General features: G+C 38.4%; 1 pseudogene; it reads left to right on the top strand.

Moving 5' to 3' along the window:
- The first annotated feature begins 2185 nt into the window (after window positions 1-2185).
- On the top strand, window positions 2186-5456 carry LOC104858743 (annotated as a pseudogene).
- Window positions 5457-6759: the final 1303 nt, after the last annotated feature.

Below are 6759 nucleotides of genomic sequence, written 5' to 3'. Positions count from 1 at the left end.
TTGGCAGATTTATTCTACAACAAATGTTAAAGGGAATCCTTCAGGTTGCACTGAAACTGCACTGTATCTCAAACCCACATGAAGGAATAAAGAACACCAGGGAATGTAAATACATAAAACGTCTATAACAGTTTCTGTCAAATAAAAACATGACCATATATTCTCATCCACCTTTTTCACTGGATCTGGTACCATGTAACTTCGGGCTGTTCCCCAAAGTCAAAATGCCCATGAAAGGGAAATGTTTGTGCAAGTCAAGACATCAAGGCAACCACAATGGTGCAATTGAAGACACTCACGAAAGAGGACTTCCAGAACTGCTTCAGCAAGTGGCAAGACAATGGGATCAGTGTGTTCAAAGCGAGGGGGACTAACGGAGGGGGAAACAATGCAACAACACTTAGACATTTCAATACCCATTATGAGGAGAACAACTAGCCATACAATCAGTGAAGAATAGAACACATATTATCTTGACCACACAAACAGCACCAGAACACACTGCCCAACAACAGCAGGGCACATATTCTTCTCAGATGCACATGCAGCTCCCCAGTGTAAATTCTATGGAAGGCCAGAAAGCAAGTCTCAGTAAATTTGAAAAGACTGAGCTCACACAAAATATGTTTTGTGACAACAATGGAATGAAATTAGAAATTAATAACAGAAAAATATTTGGAAAGTTCACAAGTATGTGGAAACAAAATGCACACACTCCTAAATAATTATTCCTGAAAGAAGAAATCACAAGGCAAAATAGAAACTATTTTGAGATGAATAAAAACAAAAACACAACAGCCCAAAATTTATGAAATCATGTGAAAACAGGGCCCAGAGTGAAATTTATAGCTGTAAAAATCTAAATCAAAGAAAATATATCTCAAATATATAACCTAGTATTCCACTTTAAGGAAGTAGGAAAAAAAGAGTAAAATTAGCTCAAAGGGGGTAGAAAGAAGGAAATAATGAAGATTAAAGTGGGAATAGAAGAGAGCAGAGAGAAAAAACAGAGAAAAATCAATAAAACAAAAAGTTGGTTCTTTAAAAAGATCAAAAAATATACAAAGCTTTAGGTATATTGATTAAAGAAAAACAGAGCAAATACGCCATTACTGAAATCAGGTTTGAAAGAAAGAAAATTAATACAAACTTTACAGAAATAAAATAAATGTTGGATGGAATCCACCTGTGTAACCATTTTGTGGGATTTTTGTTTGTCAGAAATTTTTTGATTACTAGGTCAGTTTCTTTACTTCTAACAGGCTTTTCCCAATTTTTTATTTTCCCAGTGAACAAAATGAAAATGTCTGGTTCAGTATTGTACTGGAGGTTGTAACCAAAGCAATCAGGCAAGAAAAAAATAATACAAGGTCATCTATACTGAAAAAGTAAAGCTACTTCTACTTGCAGATGGCATTATATTGAAATATAACAGGACAAAAACACTCCAGCAAAGTTGTTGGAAACAAAATTCATATGCAAAAACCAGTTGTCTTTCTATATATCAGCAATGAACAACTTCATATTTAATTATTAAAATTCCATTTAAAATGACACCCAAAAGAATAAAATAGGAATAAATTTAATGAAAGAGCTGCAAAATTTTACGGAAAACTTCAAAACATTGTTGAAAGAAAATTCAGAAGATTTTTAATTGAGGGGTAAGGATTTAGCTCAGTGGCACTGTGGCTGCCTCAAAAGCGCAAGGTCCTGAGTTCAATCCCTGGTACTTCAATTCCTTTTCCCGTGAAAAAGAAAACATCCCTTATTCATAGAGGTGGAAGACTGCATTATAAGATGACACCATGCCCCGACTTGCTCTCCAAGTGCATTGCAATCCTTGTTTGAATTTCAACTTCCTTTTTGATGTTGTACCCTTTGGTAAATGCAAGGAATCTCAAATAGCCAAAGTAATGTTGAAAAAGGAAAACACGATTGAAGGCTTCACACTTTCCAATTGTAAGACTTATTACAAAGCTGCAGCATTGAAAACTCTGGTACTGTTGTGTGCAGAGAAATGATCAAAAAATATGCTGAGTGTTTAAATGTTTCAAAATGTATTACACTAAAAGACACATTACCGATCAAACCGCGAGTACTTGTGGAGCCCTTACAAATTTTTCCTATTCTCTCTTTGATGCTGTGGCTTTTGGTGGTGGGTTTAACCTGCACCACTGACACCCAAGCCTGAATCTTGATCCAAGGACAAGATGGTAGATTCACCAACATTTTCCTCCTTTTCTGATTTTGGGCTGCTATTGTATTTGGAGGAGCTAAATAATGAGGAACTAAATAAATTCAAGTTATTTCTCAAAGACACCTTCGAACCTGCACACTGCCTGATCCCCTGGACTGCAGTGAAAATGGCTGATCGAAAGCAACTTGCTAACTTGATAAACAAATACTACCCGGAAGAACAGGCCCAGAAAATGACTCGAACTTTTTGGCAAGCTGAACCTGAGGGATCTGTGTGAGAAAGCACAAGCACACAACTGGACCCCAGAGACCATGGAAAAATTGGTGGCTGAGGCTGAGGAGGCCCTAGCTGAAGAGGTGGGGCTGAGGGCTGGAACAGAATACAAAATTTGAACAAAGGAAAAATTTCACATTTTGGATAAGAACTCTTTGCTCGGAGAACCTTCAGATTTCCACCATGGACTTTCTGAAGAACACCAAAAACTGTTGGACATGTATTTGATGTGGAAGTTGAAACTGGTCAGCAGATCCACACAGTGGTGCTTCAGGGAGCTGCTGGAGTTGGGAAAACGGCATTGATGAGAAAGGCAATAATCTCTTTCAGCACCAGTTTACCTATGTTTTTATCTCGATGGGAAAGAAATTAGCCAGATGAAGGAGAAAAGCTTTGCTCAGTTGATATCAAAGGACTAGCCTAGCACTGAAATCTCCACTGAAAGGATCTTCTCCCAGCCAAGTAAACTCCTTTTTATTATTGATAGTTTTGATGAACTTAACTTTGCCTTTGAGGAACCTGAACTTGCACTCTCTGGTGACTGGACCCAGGCACAACCTGTGTCCTTCCTCCTAAGTAGTTTGCTGAGGAAAGTGATGCTCCCTGAATCATCCTTATTGGTGACAGTGAGGGGCACAGCTTCTAACAGACTAAAGGGTTTGTTGAATCAGCATTTGTTGAAGAGTCAGCTTTATGTAGACCTACAAGGAATGTCCAAGGATGCAAGAAAGGAGTACATCTATCAGTTTTTTGAAGATAAGATCTGGGCCACGAATGCATTTAATTCACTAAGCCGCAATGAGGTGCTTTTTAATATGTGCCGTGTCCCCCTAGTGTGCCGGCTCATCTGTGCTTGTCTGAAGCAGCAAATGGAGAAGAATGATGACATCACGGGGACATGCCAAACAACTGCAGCTATGTTCACATGCTATATCTCTAGCTTATTCTCACCAGTAGATGAATACTTTGCTAAGCTACCCAATGAAACCCAACTGAGAAGCCTACAGCTGCCAAAGGAGTGTGGACTATGACACATGTGCTTTACAGGAAGGACTTCAGAAAGCATGGGTTCACCACTTGTGATACCTCATTTTTTCTGGATACTAATATTCTTCAAAAGGACACAGAATATGAAAACTGTTACGTATTCACCCACCTCCATATTCAGGAGTTTTTTTTTTTTGAGCTATGTTCTATCTGCTGAAAAGTGATGTGGAACACAAAGAGCGTTCCTCCCAGACTTTTGAAGATTTGAACCTGTTACTTGAAAGTAGAAGTGATCAAGACCCCCATTTAACACAGCTAAAATACTTTTTGTTTGGCCTTTTAAATGAAGATCTAGTAAAACAACTGGAGGAAACTTTCAAGTGTAAAATGTCCCTGAAGATACAATGGGAGGTACTTCAGTGGGTGAAAATACTAGGAAACTGTGACACTTTTCCACCGTGGCTAGTACTTATGGACTTGTTTCATTATCTGTATGAGTCTCAAGATGAAGCATTTATAACCTAGGCGATCAGAAATTTCTCAAAAATTGTCATTAATATGTCATAGGAAATTGATTTGCTTGTATCTTCATTCTGCCTTAAGCACTGCCGATGTTTGCAGACCCTTAAACTGGCTCTAACTCTGGTAAACTCAAGCTCTGCAGCTGAAAAACAGGAAAATAGGTGATTTTCCCATTACTCATTGCTGGCAATATCTCTTTTCTGTGCTTAATACAAATGAACACTTGACAGAACTTGACTTGAGCCATAGCAACTTTGATGAGTTAATGCTGAAGATTTTTTTGTCAAGAACAAAGTCATCCAAACTAAAAACTACAAAAACTCCTGTTGAGGTTTGTTTCTTTCCCTCCTGGCTATCAAGGTATCTTTAGTTTCTTGATTCATCAGCAGAATCTGATGTATCTTGACCTTAAAGGGAGTAAAATAGAGGATAATGAAATAAAATCATTGTGTGAAGCCTTGAAATATCCAGAATGTAAACTACAATACCTGAGGTTGGAGTCTTGCGACGTAACTGCGATTTGTTGTGCAGATATATCTAAAGCTTTCATCAAAAACCACAGCCTGGTGTTTTTGAGCTTATTGACCAATAGCCTATTGGATGAAGGAGTGAAGTGGTTGTGTGAGGCCTTAGGACACTCAGAGTGTAACCTAGAGAGACTGTCATTAGAAAGCTGTGGCTTCACAGAAGCTAGTTGTGAGGATCTTTCTTCAGCTCTTATCAGCAGTAAGAGACTGACTTATTTATGCTTGTCAAGCAACAAAGTGGGAGACCATGGAGCAAAGCTTTTAAGTGCTGCCTTGAAACATCCAGAGTGTACTTTACAGAGCCTTGTGCTGAGATGTTGCTGTTTCACTTCAATTAGCAGCAAATACCTCTCAACTTCTCTTCTGTACAATAAGAATCTGAAACATCTGGATCTGGGATCAAACTCTCTTCAAGATGATGGAGCAAATCTTCTGTGTAATGTCTTTCACCAGTCGAGCTGTAATCTTCAGGACTTGGAGTTGATGGGCTGTGTTCTCACTACTGCATGTTGTCCGGATCTGGCTTCTGCTATTTTGAACAGCCCAAGCCTTTTAAGCCTAGACCTTGGGTACAATGACTTGCTGGATGAAGGCACGAAAATTCTGTGTGAAGCATTGAGAAATCCAAACTGTAATATCCAGAGGCTTGGGCTGGAACACTGTGGTTTGACTTCCCCGTGTTGTCAAGATCTCTCCTCCGCTCTTCTCAGCAACCAAAAGCTGGTAAAAATGAACCCAATACAGAATACCTGGGGCCATGAGGGAATAAGAACTTTATGTGAAGTCTTGAGGTGTGCAGAATGTAAACTACACGTTCTAGGGTTGTGGGAAGACACATTGATAAGGAAGCCCAGAGGCTGCTGAAAGCTGTGAGAGTTAGCGATCCGAACTTGGCTATTGACAGTTCTTATAATAAAAAAGAATGGTGGTCCTGGTGGTGGTATTTCTGATTTAAAGAACTTATATTCCTTTAAAAAAATTTTAAAAATCAAGTTGCAAAAAAAGAGGACACACTACCGTGAATCCCCCTCACAATCCTCCGCTGCACTTGGAATACACTCATCCCATTGTTCTGGCCACTTTCTGAAGCGGTTCTGGAAGTGCTCTTTCATGAGAGTCTTTACTTGTGCTGTCCTGTTTGCCTCGATGTCCTGAATTGTTTCAAAACTTTTACCTTTCATGGCCATTTTGACTTTGAGGAAGAGACAGAGATCACATACTGCCAGATCTGGTGAATAAAGTAGATGAGAACACACAGTCATGTTTTTCCTCGACAGAAATTACCATAACTGGATGCTCAATTAGGGTGATCATAAAATACAGTGAATGTTAAAATGTAAACATTCATTACAGTAAAAGACACATTAGCTGGACATGGTGGTGCACGCCTGTAATCCCAGCACTCGGGAGGCTGAGGCAGGAGGATCACTGTGAGTTTGAAACCAGCCTGGGCTACATAGTGAGTTTCAGGTCAGTCTCAACTACATAGTGAGACCCTGTCTCAAAAAACCAAAAAACCAAACCAAAACAAAACAAAACAATAAAAGACACATTGCCATTAACCACCCAAAATGTACTCACTTCAAACACACTTTTCCCATCATTCTTGGCAATATGTCTTTTAAAGTGATAAAGTTGTTTTAGATTTAAACATTCATTGTATTTTTTGATCACCCTTCATATGTAGACCAATGGCATAGAATTCAGAGTTCAGACATAAACTCATACATTTATGGTCAGTTGCTTTTCTTTTTATGCATTCTAAAACTTTTAAAAATATTTTAAGATTTTCTTTTATTTTTCATTGAGAAATTATAATTATATATTATGGGGTAAAATATAATTTTAATACATGGATCTATTGCAGAATGATAAAATCTGAGTAGCTAGCATACCTATCACTTGTAATATTTATCATTTATGCCGAGAACATTTAAAATCTTCTGTTTCAGCTATTTTGAAATATAAGATACATTTTCACTAACTATAATCACCCTGTTGTGCTATAGGATGCAGGGACTTATTCTGCCTAATTATAATTTTGTACCCTTTGTTTCGTTTCTCACCCTCTCTTCCTCACTCACCCTTACCCCAGCCTCTAGTGTGATCAAAAAATATGCAAAACCATTCCACTCTCTAGACCTGCAAGTTATACTTTTCAGGTTCCAAGTGCAAGTGAGACAATGCAGTCTTTGTCTCTCTATGCCTGGCACATTTCCCTTAGTATAATGTCCTTTTGTTCATCCACAATGG

Source organism: Fukomys damarensis, unplaced genomic scaffold, assembly GCF_012274545.1.
Source record: "Fukomys damarensis isolate Sample0158 unplaced genomic scaffold, DMR_v1.0_HiC HiC_scaffold_17, whole genome shotgun sequence".
NCBI classification, from domain to species: domain Eukaryota; kingdom Metazoa; phylum Chordata; class Mammalia; order Rodentia; family Bathyergidae; genus Fukomys; species Fukomys damarensis.
Note: the sequence above shows the minus strand (reverse complement) of the source record. Positions and strands in the feature narration are given on the sequence as shown.